Source organism: Pinus tabuliformis, chromosome 6 (genome assembly GCF_031772625.1).
Source record: "Pinus tabuliformis cultivar Carrire ecotype Pingquan chromosome 6, CPIR1, whole genome shotgun sequence".
Lineage (NCBI taxonomy): Eukaryota > Viridiplantae > Streptophyta > Pinopsida > Pinales > Pinaceae > Pinus > Pinus tabuliformis.
Window position 1 is genome coordinate 1,083,637,449 of NC_142292.1, and position 19,575 is coordinate 1,083,657,023.

Sequence of the window (19,575 nt, forward strand, 5' to 3'; positions counted from 1 at the left end):
GACTGTGTTATCTCCTCTATTTCATCTACTCCTGGCAGTATCTCCTGTATGTGTTTGAAATTCCTCGTTATGGGTCTTCTTGGCTTAAAGACAAATTGAGCAACCTGATCATCAAACTTGAGTTTTTTCGAGGCTTTGATTCTCTTAGCCTTGTCTTTTCCTGACTCTATCAAATCTTCAAAAAACAAGGGGAGATTCTTCAATATCAATGGCTTGCAGTAAATCTTCAAGTCTCCCTTTGAAACAGGGCTTTCCTTAATAATCACTGACATGCCTATTCCTTTAGCTACCTGGCTCCTAGTCCCTCTTCTTTGGACTCCTTCACCTGTGTTTGATTCATGTGCACCTTCCTTGATCTGAGTTTTGTCTTTAAGGGACTGTTGGGGTGTATCTTGGATAATTAGTGGCTTGGTGGATTCCCTTACTTGTTTCCTAGCCTTCAACTTTGCAAACCTCCTGGATCTTGTTTCTGCCTGATGACTAGTTGTTGTTGGAAGATCTTTTGCAGCTTGAGGACTGAGACCAGTCTCATTCTTGAAACCATACATAAACATGAATGTGGGCCAGTCCCTACCTACTTTCTGGAGTTCATGCAACACGATCAACTTAACTAAGCCATGGTGAAACAATGAGGTCTCACAGGCTTCTTTCCTTAGCTACACCTTGTCACACATTTTGCTTAAACTACGAAATAAGTAGAAAGGTAAATCAAGAGATATCTTTCCTGTGAAATGTAGCAGAAGCTTAAAATGATATGAATACACCTTATTGTATCTCCCTTCACAGGTAAGGTACCTCTGTATGCAGGTAAGCAAATTGACATGTGAGTCCTTGACATAATTTCTAGGCACAGACTTGTCTAAATCTGAGTCAATGAACTCGGGCTTCAGAAATCCTTTGCAGGGGGTCATATCAAATTTGAAACTCTTAAACCAAGTTTCTTGTACCCTTGGAATCTCAGTAACTGTGGATATTACCTCTGGTGGGACTTACAATTCGAGCATCCCAACCTTTGAATTCAGTCCTGTGAAATTCAAAGCAAATTCCTTGGTGATTTGTGCATGACCTCCCTGGAGTTTCTCGCAAAAATTCCAACATCCAACCTGCTTGAACGCGTGCTCAACTTCTCTATTCTTCAGGATAAGGTCTAGACCTTCAGGTTCGTTCCTCAAACATCTCCCTGACCTGTGCTCTTTTCTTTCTGTAGATCCTTCCATGAGACTTCAGCGTAACGAAGGTTAGAAATACTAGCACTACTCAATCTTCGATCCCTGTCTCACTTGATAACTGCCTCACTTGAATACTGCCTTGCTTGGTGTTCAATGAATTCAAATTGAAAACTTGCAGACTTGTTCCTCATGCAACGAATACAATCATAATTAAGACTGTGAATACCTGGCTTTTCTTGGAACTTGCAATCCGAGCGTACCAAGGTACCTAACGACTGTAATAATGGAAATAAGCGGTTGGACATGATATGTGGAGTGTATAAGCTGATAGTGAATAATGCAACCATAACTGAACTTGACAGATTTGACAGTTAGGAAAGATTTGCTACGGATTGCACGAATCTCCGATTTCATAGCGCAGCTAGTGTAAAATCTGGATTATGCGCTACGTAATCACCTAAAGCATGTTGCGCTGCGAAAACACCTAAAAAGGATTTACGCGCTGCTAAATCACCTAAAAATGATTTATGCGCTACGAAATCACCTAAAGAGCTCTGTAGCACATAATAACCTTTGAACAAAGCTGACACATGGAAATTGTGTGAGTTATGAGACCAGTGATGAATGAGGATGAATGGTTCACCTTTATTTGAGCATACCATCAAGACTCCTAAGATTCAGACTCTAAGACAAGCAAAAAAAATCAAACCTAGACTAGCACCGAACCTTTACCATCAAACTAATGTAAGAAATTATGAAATTAGAATTTTTAGGTGATAACAACTGGAACGATTTGAAGGGGTTTCTCTCGGCTACTATCTACTAAGAAAGGTGCAAAATCTTTCACAATCTTCCTTTTCTCTACCTAGGGGTTTTTCATGGGTTTCCTTCCAGATGCATTGGAGGAACCGTGTTGGTTGAAACTTTCTTAGTTTTAGTATGGCTATGGTTTTTACTAGGTAGTCATGAACTACTACATGATTTCTGTCGACCGACTAGGGTTGTATACAATAGTTTTAAGTCTTGTAGTTCGACATACAATTGCTAGTGTTGGTTAGTATTTATTTGTTACTATAAATTTAAGTTTGGTTCTACACTACAACCCATATAGGGTTGGTTCTTCTTGAATTAAGTTAGCATTCTCTGTTGGACAGTGTCAAATACCTCCATACCAGTTATAACCTTGAGGCTTAGATGATACACATATATTCATAAATATTCATAAATCTGCAATCTATCAAATTCAAGTCATCTGGAACCAACTTCGCCTCAACAACTATAACCTAGCTGGGTTTCGGTGGATGCATGGAAATATTCGAAATCTTTTGGAAATCTAAGAAGGAACGGCCATTTTTTTGTCCACGTGAGGAAGTGAAACTTCCACACAGTCCTGAAATCAAATCAAGGAAAAACATCAGAATCTAACCACCAACATACGTCTAGGTCACATATAAATTACTAGGTCATTCATCATATCGAATGTCAAACTGAACTTGGAAGCATGACTCCTCAACGTTTAATGGATTGAGGAGACAATAAAACTCTTCACTCGACCCAAGTATCTATATAATCATTTCACTTTCTTCATTCCCTAGGAAAAACTATGGAAGCCTAAGAGCTACTCTATGCGCAATTTATTCAATTGAAAAAAATGTTAAGCTTAGGGAATATGCGATGATTGTATGTATTGTATAGGAGATGTAATTAAACTATAAAGAGTAGGGATGCGATATTTGATATGCTCCAAGGAGGATATGTACTTGCCCTAAAGTTATGGTTAGTTTTAGACTTAGTTTTATACTTTTGAATGTGAGATTGTAGTTTTTATACTTAGTTTTATACGATCTTAAACTCTCATGTGGAAATAACATATATTAATGCATCATTATGGAACTAAAACTTTAAAGAAAAGTATAATTACCATCAATTTATAAAATCTATGTCTCATACCACATGATTTGTTATGATATCAATGGAAATACGTTTACCAACAAAGGGTTAAGTAAGCCATAGGATCTAAGACATTCAATCTTAAGCTTGTTTGTGAGAAATCACTTAGGTCATCGTGCACTTGTAAAATAAAACTTTTATAGTAAAATATAATTTACAAATAGTATATATTATGAGATTAATTAGAAAAACCAAGAAAATGCATTGCTTGAACTGTTCAACATTAACTTCATAGTTGATTTTTATCTTGGTTTTCGCTGGAAGAAAAATGATAGAAGACAAACACAAGTGCACTTGTAAAATAAAACTTTTATAGTAAAATATAATTTAAAAATAGTATATATTATGAGATTAATCAGAAAAACCAAGAAAATGCATTTCTTTAATTGTTGAGCATTAACTTCATAGTTGAAGAAAAGTGATAGAAGACAAACACAATGAAACCAAAACTACAAATCCCCATTGACATTTAATATGTTTTCTATCTAATTGACTTACATCAAACATTTCCATGAAAAATATATTTTCCCAAAATCAGGTGCATCAAAATTAATTCCAAAAGTCCCCTAAAGCATTTACCAATTCAAAATCAGCCAACAATTTGACACTTTGCATTTGAAAAAATTTTCAATACATTTTGTAAAACAACTAAACATTCTTTCAAAATAAAAATAATAACATCGAAATATAAATGAAAAAACTAGTGTTGAACCATAAGATGACTTTTCATCACGTATTCTTCCATAAAATAATTATTCATCTTACATCTTCTCTCGGTTCAAATATACATAGTCATCGTAGGTTAAGAACCAATTTCAATGGTTTGATTCATTGGGAATTTGAAATTTGAATCTAATTGTTTATATAATAAGGATTACTTCAAATCTAATTATTTATATAATAAGGATTACCAATTAAACTGTGGACCTATTGAAACCCCTCTCATCACCTTCGGGAGTTATCTCATAAATTTCAATATCGGTCAAAAGGGTTACTTGTGTGAACTTGAAATACACATAATTTATTCAAACCCAGATGTTATCTCATAAGTTATCTCAAACCTCGAGGTTATCTCATAAGTTATATAACATAATCTTATATTATATTATATTATAAACCAAATTATATACAGATAATCTATGAAAAGATGAATGAAATTTATAAGAAATACTAATAATAATAAATAAATACTAAGGTTAACGCGTGATCCTGCAAAGCACTAACCAACGTTGCCTTCTTCATGTGATCATCCGCAACACCCTGAACTTCCCAAACAGCCTTTAGGATGAACCAAAATTGGTCCAGGTCCTCATTCCCTATGCCCTTGAATACAGGTAGATTTATAGAGTTCGCCATATTGAACAGTGGAGGTGGCGATGGTGTGGGTGATGGGGTGAGAGGTGGAGGCGAGGATGGAGGTGGTGTGGATGGATTTCATGAGGGCGGAGGTGGTGTAGGTATTCGTGGGAACACTTGTCTTATCAAATGACTAGTGCTCAAGGGAGAAATATGCGGTGTTCCTTCGTCATCACTTAAAGGGGGTCCGATCAGTGTGCTATACTCAGTACCTATTCTTCCTCCATCCCTGAAAGGTTTTCTGCTTCGCATATCTCCAAACATCAAGGTAATTGCATAACCTGTTGTTCACACAAGAGCATCTTAATCCAAGTATTCAGTGATTTTAATTACTTACCTCGCGGTCCTTTGAAGAAGAAGCGCTCTACTTCACTGTAATTGACAGCGGTATCGACCACGAACTCAGTCACAAATCATCCTATGATGAGGTCGAGCCAATGGTCAACAGCACGCACGATCTTATCTTTAGAAGCTTCTAACCTCCTTACTAGCTCCAATGTCTAGACAATCGGCTTGTCAAGCCTCCACCTTTCTTGACCATCTTCTAACTTCATGATCCATTCATATAACTCAACTGGGAAGGAACAAAAGAAGGTTTCATGTATTTCGATGTACAAGTATCTGTCCAACCACTGTTCTTTCGTCAATCGCGGGTTCTTATTTTCTTGTGATGTGAATTCGTGGATATTTCTATCCAACCAAGTTTCAATTTCTTTCTTATTTGGATTCCAATGATATGACATCACACATCTCTCATGTAGATCTCGGGCTCGAAAACAGAACCATTTGTTGGCTTGATGGACCCTAGCCTAGGTTCAGTGTTAGACAACTAAGAAAATCCCTATAGTATTGGCCCTATTGGTATCAGCCCACCGAGCGTGGACCGAAGTCTCACTCGAAGTAGTATGGGGGGATGCAAGAACCAAGTTTACGCACCCTGAGATGGTCGTGATGTCAGTCTATACTTCTTGATCCTGCCTTCGTGTAGATCAATAAGCTTCCAGGGCTTATCGATGTTCCTTCTCTCCCGTCCTTTAGTACCTCTGCGATGGTACCCAATTGATATTCACATAACCCTATCCTGAAGTCCAGGCACTTACACGCCTCTGTGATTGTGTTACTGTATAATTTCCCAATTTATCTTAAGCGTTACTGAATCTACCATGCATTTACAGTTACCTTTGTGTAATCCTTTTCTCTTGCTTGCGTTCATTTAACAGATATATTCGTGCATTAAATAAGCATTATAATGTAGACCTAGATCGTATCATAATATAAGCAAATGCATTAAATAGAGGCAAAATACACATTGATCTCCAAAATACTTCTCTTTATTGATAGCTCAAGTTCAGTATAGACTCGATCCACCCTACGCACACAGCTGCAGGGGTCTACGCTGAGATGACGTGAGGGCCCTAAAGTCATGACACATCAGTGGGAAGGTCTTATTTCGGGGGGGGCGTGTCCAAGTCGAGAGTTGAGACAACATGAGGAACCCGTATTTGTGACACGTCAGCTGGAAGATCGAGATTCCAATGGGGACTCCAAACTGCAAGCTCAAGGTGTGTTGGGGTCCTAAAGCTACACTGTATTACTCAGTAGAGAGAAAAAAATTTAAAAATAAAATGTATTACCCCATTCCTCAAATGTGAAGCGAAGGGGTCGGGTACATTACAAAGTGGTACCATATCATCCAAGTTCAATATTTGGACTGGATGGGTTTTGTCATGGAATGTGCTTGTAAGGTACTGATTCAATCTAGAATGTGCTTGTTGTTTGTTAATAAAATTGTGCTAAGGTAAGTTAGTGGATGACTAACAGCTCGATTGGAGCAGGATTATGGTTGTGAATATACTGTTACCATTAGTTATGTACCAATATCACAATTTAATGGCTGATGCATATGATTGTAAATGGATTTTATGTTAACATGGTTGGTTTGTTACCATTGGAACCCCCATGAGAAATCCATGAATACAAGCTCATGATCCTGATTTTGTGTTTAATTATTGCTTTAAAATCTTGAACAATGTGTGTGATTGACAACACATCACAAGCAGGATAATTTAGAAAAGATACAGTGGTGAGAACTAGAATGGTTGGATATAGTTATGATCAGTCCCATCATGGAAGTGATGGAGTCAGAACCAATGAACAAGAGAGATCAGTTGGGAAAGGGGGAGGGAATCACTCCCTGGATTGGATGGAAACCTTAAGAAACCTTCAAGATGAGGTGAAGAGATTTAAGGCCAATAATGAGAGGCTGGTAAGATCCCAAGAAAGGAAAGTTGACATCAATGCAGGCATCCTACAAAGTCTCTCAGACTAGCAGAGGCAAAGGTAATATGAAATGAGGACCAGTCATAGAAACAGAAGAAACATTCATGAGTAAGAAGAAAATACCAATGGAGTAGATGGTGATGGACCTAGAAAGAGGCCCAAGAATGGAAGTGAGGATGTTGCGTCGGGGGAGAACCTTTGAGTACTCCAAGAGGAAGGGCTAGAACACAGGGGCCTTGCTTAAGAAAACCATCTAGTTCTGCTACATGGATATACCACCACTCTCACCAGGACCATCACTCTGACAGCAAGGAAAAGGATCATATGCCTAAAGAATTTAAAAAGGAAAATTCACACACATTCAATTGGGATGTGAAGAAGGAAAACAAATTTGAAGCATGCCTGCTAGGGATGAAGAAGTTCTTTAGAATACATGATGATTCTGAGAATATGAAATCCATAGTCACCTCTTACAACTTAACAGGAAAAATCAACATATGGTCAGAGGATTTGAAGAATACTAGAGCCATTACTGAGAAGGAGTTGAAATGGGAGGAGTTTGAGAAGCTCTTTAGAGAGAAATAATTGTCTACTACTATGACAATATGGAAAAAGAGTTCTATGAACTCAAAATGGGTCACATGACTAGTGACGAATACGTCACCAAATTTTTGGACTATTGAGGTATGTACCATATCTCAAGGATGATAAGGTTAAAATTTAGAGGTTTAGCAGTGGGTTGCCTATGGTATTCAAAGATAAAACTAAATTATTTGAACCCTAAACCTTGAAGGATGCAATCAAGAAGTTAGAACATTGCTATGATCAAGTAAGGAGTAGGCATGACATTAAAATTAATTGGTCAATCAAAAGAACTTCTGGATGAAATAGGAATTAGTCCAGGAAGAACCCAGAAAGGAAAGAGGGGAACCACCCAGCTCAGAAAAGATATTCTCAGTACAAGTCCAATGTTGTCGTTAAGAGAAATGTGCAACAATTAGTTAGCATAGCCTAATATCGAAGGCCATGAGCCACTCAAGTGTTGGAATTGTGGTGGGAACCACAAGAGAATCAATTGTCCACATCAATAGGATGGCAGGCCCAAGACCTGTAGTGCTCAGGAGGAAAGCACAGTGGGTGAAGTATCCCAGAGTATGCCAAGGGATTCTGAAACATTGGATAACCACCAAGAAGACCACCAGGCATCCATAATTTAGATGGAAGGTAAGCTACAAGAACACATTGTTTCTATTTTGATTTATTTGGGTTCTAATTATAGCTATGTCATCCCATAGCTTGTCAAAAGGTATGGATTAGATAAGGAACTTCATAGAGAACCTTGGTTGGTTCAATTTGCAATGTGGTCAAGGAGAAGAATCAATAATTGGGTGAAGTCATGTGCATTTGAACTCAATGGCATGCCCGCAACACCTCACTTGAATGTGCTACCATTGGGTTGGTATGGCATATTACTGAGCATGGACTAGTTGTATGAACACCAGACCAAGGTAGATTTCTATGAAAAGGAAATAGAATGCTTGGACAAGAAAGGAATAAAAAGAGTATTGCAAGGAAACAAAGATCCCATATTAGGGAGGTTGATTACTGCTATGTAAGCCAAACACAGCAGCAGGAAGTGATCTACATTATTTATAGTATAATTTTCCAAGAACGAGGGATCCGATAGAGAAACATAAGATGACGAAGTTGAATTGCTTCAAAGGTATCTTGTTTTGCAACAATATGCAGATGTCTTTCTAGTGGAGGTTCCTGAATTGCCTCCTCATAGAGAGAGATATTTTTCTATCAAGTTGGTACCTGGAGCAGCATTAACATCTAAGGCTCCATATATAATGAACACCCCATATTTGGTTAAGCTAAAACTGCAACTGAAGGAAATGCTTGATAAAGGATACATAATGCCAAGTGTGTATGCTTAGGGAGCACTGGTATTGTTTGTAAAGAATAAATATGGAACCGTGAGACTATGCATTGATTACATATAATTGGACAAGGTAACCATCAAGATAGGTACCCATTACTAAGAATTGATGATCTCTTTGACCAGTTAAGCGGAGCAACAATCTTCTCCAAAATTGACTTGAGGTCAGGCTACCATCAAGTAAGAATCAAGGAGGAGGACATTCAAAAGACTTCTTTCAGAACAAGATATAGGAAAAATGAATTCGTAGTGGTACCCTTACGAATTACTAACACCCCTGCCACGTTCATGTTCCTAATAAATGGGGTGTTACGACCATACTTTGACAAGTTTTTCATTGTATTCGATGATGACATATTGAGTTATTCAAAAACAGAAGGAGAACATGAACAACACCTAGAATTCATGTTAAAATTTTTGAGAGAACATAAGCTCTATGCAAATTTTAGTAAGTGTGACTTCTTCCAATCACAGGTACACTACTTAGGTCACATCATCTCCAAGGAAGTTGTATAAGTTAATCCTAATAAGATCAAATCCATAAGGGAGTAGCCAACTCCAAAGAACGTGGATGAGATCAAATCATTCATGGGATTGGAAGGATATTACAAGAAATTTATTCAAAATTACTCCAAAATAGGATATCCTATTACATATTTACAGAGAAAAGGGAAAAGATTCAGGTGGACTGCATAATGTGTAGAAAGATTTGAAAATTTAAAGCAATTTATCACCAGTGTTCCAGTGATGAGAATTGTGGATCCTGACAAGGATTTCGTAGTATGTACCGATTCCTGCAAAGAGGGACTCGGTCGAGTCTTAATGCAATAAGGGAAAATTGTGTGTTATGAGTCTAGAAAATTAAACAAACATGAGGAAATTATGTGACACATGATTTATAATTGGTTTCCATCATTCATGCTTTAAAAATGTGGAGGCACTATCTCCTTGTCCCAAGGTTCACACTCATGTTAGACCATAGTTGGCTCAAACATTTGTTTTGACAACCAAAGCTGAATGCTAGGCAAGCCATATGGTTAGTCATGCTCTATGAATTTGTCTTCAAGATTAAATATATAATGGGAAAGGAATTGAAAGTTGTGGATGCCTTGAGCAGGAAAATCCAAGCGAACCACTTGGAAATTATAAGCTCATATGTAACGAATCTAGAATAAAGGATCAAAAGCATCGGACTGCAAGATGAAACATACCAGCAAATAAGGGAAATGTTGTAGCAAGGTGGTGAGGATGGAGAATACAATCTCACTAAGGACGGCTTAGTGAGATTCAAAGGAAAAATCTATGTTCCTAACAGTGATGAAGAAAAAAGACTAATAATGAGGGAATTACATGTTAAGTTCTATTCAGGCCACCCAGGGTATCATAAACCCTTATAGCCATTAAAAGGTACTACCACTAGTCAAATATGAAGAAGTGGCAGACTTCATGGTAAAATGCATGGAATCCCAGCAAGTAAAGGCTTAATGTAGTCACCCAGCAAGATTGTTACAACCTATCTCTATTCTAGTGGAGGTTCCTGAATTGCCTCCTCATAGAGAGAGATATTTTTCTATCAAGTTGGTACCTGGAGCAGCATTAACATCTAAGGCTCCATATATAATGAACACCCCATATTTTGGTAAGCTAAAACTGCAACTGAAGGAAATGCTTGATAAAGGATACATAATGCCAAGTGTGTATGCTTAGGGAGCACTGGTATTGTTTGTAAAGAATAAATATGGAACCGTGAGACTATGCATTGATTACATATAATTGGACAAGGTAACCATCAAGATAGGTACCCATTACTAAGAATTGATGATCTCTTTGACCAGTTAAGCGGAGCAACAATCTTCTCCAAAATTGACTTGAGGTCAGGCTACCATCAAGTAAGAATCAAGGAGGAGGACATTCAAAAGACTTCTTTCAGAACAAGATATAGGAACAATGAATTCGTAGTGGTACCCTTACGAATTACTAACACCCCTGCCACGTTCATGTTCCTAAAAAATGGGGTGTTACGACCATACTTTGACAAGTTTTTAATTGTATTCGATGATGACATATTGAGTTATTCAAAAACAGAAGGAGAACATGAACAACACCTAGAATTCATGTTAAAAATTTTGAGAGAACATAAGCTCTATGCAAATTTTAGTAAGTGTGACTTCTTCCAATCACAGGTACACTACTTAGGTCACATCATCTCCAAGGAAGCTGTATAAGTTAATCCTAATAAGATCAAATCCATAAGGGAGTAGCCAACTCCAAAGAACGTGGATGAGATCAAATCATTCATGGGATTGGAAGGATATTACAAGAAATTTATTCGAAATTACTCCAAAATAGGATATCCTATTACATATTTACAGAGAAAAGGGAAAAGATTCAGGTGGACTGCATAATGTGTAGAAAGATTTGAAAATTTAAAGCAATTTATCACCAGTGTTCCAGTGATGAGAATTGTGGATCCTGACAAGGATTTCGTAGTATGTACCGATTCCTGCAAAGAGGGACTCGGTCGAGTCTTAATGCAATAAGGGAAAATTGTGTGTTATGAGTCTAGAAAATTAAACAAACATGAGGAAATTATGTGACACATGATTTATAATTGGTTGCCATCATTCATGCTTTAAAAATGTGGATGCACTATCTCCTTGTCCCAAGGTTCACACTCATGTTAGACCATAGTTGGCTCAAACATTTGTTTTGACAACCAAAGCTGAATGCTAGGCAAGCCATATGGTTAGTCATGCTCTATGAATTTGTCTTCAAGATTAAATATATAATGGGAAAGGAATTGAAAGTTGTGGATGCCTTGAGCAGGAAAATCCAAGCGAACCACTTGGAAATTATAAGCTCATATGTAACGAATCTAGAATAAAGGATCAAAAGCATCGGACTACAAGATGAAACATACCAGCAAATAAGGGAAATGTTGTAGCAAGGTGGTGAGGATGGAGAATACAACCTCACTAAGGACGGCTTAGTGAGATTCAAAGGAAAAATCTATGTGCCTAACAGTGATGAAGAAAAAAGACTAATAATGAGGGAATTACATGTTAAGTTCTATTCAGGCCACCCAGGGTATCATAAACCCTTATAGCCATTAAAAGGTACTACCACTAGTCAAATCTGAAGAAGTGGCAGAATTCATGGTAAAATGCATGGAATCCCAGCAAGTAAAGGCTTAATGTAGTCACCCAGCAAGATTGTTACAACCTATCTCTATTCTAGAATGGAAGTGGGAAGCAATCTCTATGGATTTCAATTATAGTATTGACCAAAATAACTAAGTAGCACGATGCAATCATGGTGGATAATCTTAGCAAGGTATCTCACTTCGTGGAAGTCAAATCCACCAATTCCACTAGTGATATAGTGCAAATTTTCATAAAAGAGTTTGTGAAGCTACATGGTATCCCTAAGAAAATAGTTTCATATAGAGATGCTATATTTACTTCTAGGTTTTGGAAGGAACTATTTGCAGGTTTGGGAACAGAACTAGCATTCAGTTTCACCTATCATCCACAAACATATGGGAAAACAAAGAGGACCAACTGGATATTTGAGAACTTGTTGAGGATGTATGTGATGAATCAATCCAAGAAATGGGAAGAGTATCATCCACTTGTGGAATTTTCATACAACAATGTGCACAAAGAATCCATAAAGATGAGCCCCTTGGAAGAATTATATGGGAGGAGAAGTAGTACTCCTATTAGTTGAAGTGATCCAGTTAACAACATCCACATAGGACCTGATATGCTTAAATATATGGAACAACAAGTTTAGATCAAAAAAAAAAATTTGAAAGTGGCACAGGATAGACAAAACAGTTATGCAAATAAGTTGGTTCGCTAATAATTCCAAGTTGGAAAACACATTTTTCTGAGAATTAAGCCCAAGAAGAACTCCCTAAGGATGGGCACATGTGCCCAGATGGAACCACGGTATTGTGGGAAGTTGAAATCCTTGAAAGGATAGGACCAGCATCATATAGATTGATTTTACCTCCGTCAATTAAAGTTCATTATGTTTTCCATGTTTCTTTACTTAAAGTATGTACATGATTCTAGTCATGTTATTGATTGATTTGTGTTATAGGTGGAATAGAAGGAGAGTTCCAACCAAAGCCAATGTGCCTTCTAGACCAGAGGAGTCTCATTCTCTAGAACCGATCCAAAGAGCAAGTCAAGGTACAATGGAAACACTTTGGGTCAGAGGAGGGCACGTGGAAAATGGGCGATACCAAGAAAGTTAATTATCCCTTCTTGTTTGATAGTTAAAGAAATTATCTATAATTGTAATTATTGTATAGAGTTGTGTGTATAAAGCTCCATAAAAGAGTATGTGTTTCATTTTGATTCTATGTTGCATATGGGAATTTAAACACTCAGGGTAGCATTCCATCAAGGAGGGGGGATTGTGACAACCCCACCCAAATTCCTCATATAAACTGCATTGTAAATTTTTTGTAAATATTTTGAGACATTTGAAAACAAAAAGGGGACTGAGTCAAGGGACACGGACTCTAGAGCTAAGAAGGAGGTCGCTTTCTTGGGATGTTATGGTTTCTTATGCAAAGAAGAAACCTGAAATTCAAGATAGCCATTAAAGTTTGGCTAATGCATGAATACATAAAGGAGCTCTCAAAATTAAATGAGCTACAAGTGGAAGTATGCATGCCCATGTTGCTTGATAAGGAACCACAAGAAAAAAGGACAATAATTTTATGGAGAGACTTTGCAGTGCATGCTAGCAAGGACACAGGAGTAATGGTGGATGAGGGAGAGGTCAAGAAAATCTAGAGACACCGGATTGAATGGGGAATTTGGAAGAGTTTTAACAAGAGGAGGACTCAGTAGGAGCCACAGGGGCTTCATTGAGGAGCAATACCATACCACGTGCATTCATATTGGGGGATATATATTGAGGAAAAAATGACATAATATATTGAGCATATAATAGGGGGTAAAGGGTTTTTATATTCGTAGGAATAAAAAATGGAGCTCAAAGTTAGTGAAAAAATATAAAGGGGTATAAAATATATTAATGAAAAACTGGATACCTACAATATCTAGTGAACGTAGGGGTTTTTTAAATTGGTAATATGTATTGGGTTAATATTGGTAGAGGGTTAAATAAAGTGATTTTTAGAGGTATTTTCCAATATGTAGTCAAATTAAGGGTATTGTTTAACATGCCATGAACGCACATGCTATGTCAGAGGTTCATTGAGTGAAGCCCCCATGGTAGGAGCTTCCAGCAAGCAGTGCGAAAGAGAAGATAAGAGAATGTGATTGGCTCTCAATCCTTGTATTTTTTGGGTTGAGTTGCTAGTCTCTAGATCCATTTAATAACTTAGGTTCCCTCGAGGTTATGGGTTAAGATAGGATCCCTAAAGCCTTGTAATAGCTTGGGTCCTTGGAGGTTGTGGGTTGAGATAGAGGTATTTGGTACCCTGTAATAGGTTGGGTCCCTTGAAGCTTTGGGTTGGGATGAAATCTCTAGATCCCTGTAACAGCTTGGGTCCCCTATAGGTTATGGGTTGAGATAACAGACTCTGGATCCCTATAACAACTTGGGAAGATACCATCCTAGAGTAGAAGTAGAGGAAGGCTGGAATGAAGACCTATGATTATCACCCTAATGGTACAATGGGTTTTGGACTCCCTAGAATGGGTTGAATCAGTGTGTGTGCACTCAAGGGTGAGGTTGGGTTCCTTTGGAATCTTATTTTCAACAAAGCAAGTCATTTTTAGTTGGCGGGATTGATAAAGGAAGACCTCTGGAGTCCATGATTCAATGTCAACTGGTGTGTTGGTCCCAGAAGCAAGAAACCCCCCCCAGACTCTGGAATCTGGCTCGAGGGTGATGGCTACAAGTAAGTGTGGCTATAGCTATCTATGATTGGGTGGAGATTCCTTGTCCCAGACTCAGTTTCCCTGCAAGTTCCAAGATAACTATCTGTGTATGTCATTTATCTTCCAATGAATCATGTCGCTTGTTGTAGATCATGGTTCTGGATTCAGAGACTGCATTGTGTTCATTATGCTTGCATATGTGGTACATCTCTCTGGGGATGTGTTATATGTGTGTGTGTGTGTGTGTGTGTGTTGAATATATAGATGCATTTGTGTAAAAGTTGAAAGAAAAAATGCGTGAAATGATTGCTAATGATAGTCACATAACATTTGATCCATAATAGGTATAGCAAACCGCATGATAAGAAAGTCTAAGCCACAACATTGAACTAAGCCTAGATCTACATACATGTTCAATAGTTTGGAAAGCAACACATAAATAACTTATTAAGGAAGAGACAGACATCATTACATGTCATGGTTGAGTCGCGCAAGCTTGGATTAACACATGAAAAATAGTGGGTTCTGAGACCCCTCTTATTAATATGAAGATTAAATGGAAGACCCTCTACATAGTAGGGTTTTTATTTGCTTATATGTCATTTCTTGTCAAGTTACAAGTTACTGTGTTGTATGAAAACTGATGCATTAATGTCAAGGGCGGTTTTCCCCTGGGACCAGTCGAGCTGCAAACTTTTCCTTAATTCCTTCAACCTGGCACTTTCAAAAGGCTAGATACATGTTGTTGGTATTTTAGGGTGGTTTTTGAGGCACTTGAAGGCTCTGTGTAGTGCCATGGAGTTGTTTGCAGGGTCAACACGAAGTTCGGCACCATTGGCATGTGGTAGGAGAGGTACGAACCTCAGAGGAGTCTGCACCAAGCACGTGCTAGGCAAGCAACTCAGTAGCACATATGTCGACTTGTGTGGAATTCCCTCCTAATGGGAAGAAAAGACTCATGGGCCAGGAACCCATTGGAAAATCTATCTCCTAAGCTCATAAGGAATAATTTTGTAGACATCCCTAAGCAACCAAGGGCATCTTCATGAAACTGTGAAGCACATCTGGGGGTCTACCATTTTCCTAAGATAGGGCCGTAGTCCGTAAGACTCACTAGGAGAAGCTTGTACGACGACAGATCTGGTAGTCAGGGAGGCTGCATAGATCTTCGTATAAGATATTGCATGATGTAGATTCAGGTCCCTTGACTGAGTCATGGCAAGAATGAGGAGGAAGGTCTTGTGTGATGCAAAGGAGTGAGGCCATGAACGTATAGGAAAAGTGTGAGATAACCTTATCCTTTGGTCATGTTGTCCTTTGAGATAACCTAAGGTCAATTAGTTATGCCAAAGAATCTATAATGTTTTGTTGTTTTAAATTATTGGATGACCAGTGAACTGTTTATAAGCAGGTACTTTAAACTTAGATAGATTCTTAATAAAATAAAATGTTTTTTTTAACTACACATGGTTATTTTGATTTTAGTGGGATGGATAAGTAGAATATGGAGAAGTATAATTGATTTAATATTCAAACTGAGTATTTAACCATTTATAAGAAGAAATTAAGAAAACAATGTTTTCTTAATCAACAAAATATAAATAGACTATCACAGAGATCTAGTGCAATTTAGGTTCAAAGAGGAATTTACAATAACAAATAGTTCTATAAAATAATATCTTATTTAAATTACAACTTCACAGAGGATTCAAAATGAAATTGAAATTAAATTAGATTTTAAATCGGATAACTGTAAAAGACATGATTTATATGAAGAAGACATAATGAATAAACAAGATGAAATACAACTCACTGAGAGACAAACCATATGAGGCAAATCCAAAATCTTTTATTATCTCAAAAATGCTCCATCTTAGTACAAATCTACTTGATAACTTGTTCAAGGGTTCAACCCCGAATACTTCGATAGAATGAAGTATTTAAACAAAATTTAAAAAAAAATACAACAATTAATGCCTGAGTGACATGAAATTCTATTAATAACTTAGAACTAATAGAAAAGAAATAATGTGATCAAAATGAATGCATCTGTTGAAGTGATTTGAACATGTGGCCACTATTTGGTTGTTGTGTTGGTGAAGCTAACCTGTCTTTTTAATGTTGGAATTCACACAACTTTTCCCACCGCTCTTCTTCTGGAATAGTAATCTTTGTCACCTTGCGGTAGATCTCATCTACCTCAGTATACCGAGCAAAAGTAGGTTTTACTGCAAAAATGTGTTTTATCTCGTGTTGGATAAAACTTATGTTGTTGATAGCTTCATAAAAATCTCTCCCTATCATGGAACCTTTGATGTTGGAAGACTTAGCTGTATCCTTGGAAATGTCATGAAGCTTCTTCATCTAGTCTTCCCTGGTCATTAATTTGTCATTTATCACAAATAAGGAAGGCAAACCTTTCTTGTTCAATGCATCTATTCTAGTGAAAAACTTGTTAACTGCTACCTCCAGAGTGTGACACTTCTCTGTCAGTTGTACAACCAAGTTCTTCATTGTTAGAACTTTCTTTACCTCCAGGATGGATTCTGTTCTATCATCTACCCCTAGATCATCCAGCTCATATATGTTTTTGGAATTGAGGAACTTTATGATGTTGTTAGCTATGGCAGAAATTTCTCCCAATTCAGCATTGTTAGTAGAAATAGTTTGCTTGGATTTCTCCATCAATTCCTTCTGCTCAAATATAATCTAGATACATGGCCAGATTTCATCTATTTCTTCAATGATATTGGTCCATATGATTTCTTTAACATGACCCCATGTGTAGCTAATAGAAGACTCAACTGTTGACTTCTTCCATGCCTCTATCTGATTTTGAGATCTCTGTAGCTCTGCCGCATGAAAATTCTCAGTATTTGTTTGATGATCCTATATAATTTTGACTTGATCCTGCAACTTTTTATCTCTTCAGTCTAGAGAGACATGTTTTGTACTGCATTTACCAATTGATCTATAGCATCCCCTGTACTTGTTGTAGAAGATATGGTTGTGGGAATGGTTGTGATCGGGAGTGTTTCCAAAGAGACAATAGCCATTTTGGGATTTTTCTCCTTTTCTTTAATCAAATTTCCATTTCTGTCTCCATTCTCTTCAACTGTGCACTTTGCTCCACGATGAGCTTCATGATATCTACCTTTTGTGTCCTTATTTCTTCAATACCCACTTTGATAACCAAGTCCTCCAGAGTTTTAATCCTGGTGTCTTTGGAAAATATCATTTTCCCAGTCTGCTTATGCATCTCCATTTGGTAAATCTGATGTATATCTTTTACATCAAATTCAAATGTTGTCTTCTTGCAGCCTGATGTTGCCTTCGGCTAGAGAACTTGTGCCTAGAGGAATGCCATTTTCATTTTCCCTTTCTCTGAATCAAAGGCTAAAAATAGCCTCCTTTGAGAACCAGAAATCTGCTTCCATAACTGGTTGTAGGTGTTAATATTCAAGGCCACATTCCTGACTTTTATCTCCTTAAAAATGTCCATTATACCTTTCTTTGTCTCCCCTATAGTAGGTGTGTTGGTCTGTATTTGTTGCTGAGCTTGTGAAGTCATGGAGGTCGTGGGAAAGAGTGTAGTTTGATCACCCACTAATGAGGAAACAAGTGGCTCATTAGTGGTGATAATGTTCTCCTGCTCTTAATCATTGTTGAGTCTTAGTTTGGAACTAAGCTTGGCCTTCTTCCTATACATAATTTTGAATCCCTCACTAAAAATTTGAGTCCCTAAAGGGGACTCTTCTTCTCTACTTCTCTTAGTTGTTTTCTCCTGCATGGTAGGACTCTGTATTATAGAGGATGATACCAGCTTCTGCTCTGCCTTTTGTAGGGTATTCTCAACCCATTCAAGCTGGTTTTTGTACTTATCTATCTCTGTTTTGGCTATGCGAAAATAAGCAGTAGATTTGGTTGCTACTATTAATTTAGAAATGATCCCTAAAGGATCATATGACCAGGTGAAGCTAAGGCTAAACTGCATTTCCTTTAATATTTTATCTACTTCCCCTACTGCCCTGTTGTTGCAAATGAAAGGCCCAATCTGTGGTTTAATTTTGAACTGGGACTTCTTCTTGGTAGCTACAAAGTGGATCTCATCCATATTGAGCATCTGCCTTATGTACTCTAGAGAAAAAATCCTCATTGGGAGAAACTTAGGCAGTTTGTAAGGTGCAAGTTCACATCCAAATATTCTCAATTCTATATAGTTTTAGTAGAGGTGCCAATACCCTATCTCAACTTGGTCTGATAGTTGCAACACCTTTCTAATTTCCTCACCGATCCTCGGTTCTATCCTGGCACATAGGAGACTGATTGTGGGATGCACAAACATCTCTATGAATTGTTTGTATGTGTATTCCTTCTGCTCCTTCATCACCAAAGTAGTCCAAAAGATGACTGATTGATGGTTCCCTTACGCATCTGGCTTTTGTAAAGAAGGGTTGATGTTGTCTCCCTGAAAGTATAAGAACATATAAACTAACACAAAAGAATACTTGAATACCTCCTCGGTTCGGAATTTTATAAGCTGCTGATGAATTGAGTCTGCAAGAAATTGTCTAAAGTTAAACATGATGGAGGGCTTAGAATCAGCAGAGAAGATGGACAGAAATCATATGATGGCCTCATCTACCCATTAATTAGGGTAGTATCCAAGGAGCGAGGAGACAACTGTGATGATTTGTTTGGCTCTCTTAGGAAAAATAGAGGAGGGATAGGGAGGATTTTTCTTTGTCAATGGCGCATCTTCTGTTCAAAACGGCTCAAGGGTTTTGGCCCTCTTGGAAAAGTCCAGTTTCTGGTATAACTCATCAAGTGCTTCATAGGAAAATGGGTTGGCATTCTCTACTGTGGGGGCTTGTTGTTGGGTATACGACCAAAGTCCCACATTGACTAGAGGTGGGGAGGATCATGGATATATAAGGATAGACAAATATCTCCATTGGTATGAGGCCTTTTGGGGTAAGTCCAAAAGCAAATCCATGAGGGCTTAGGCCCA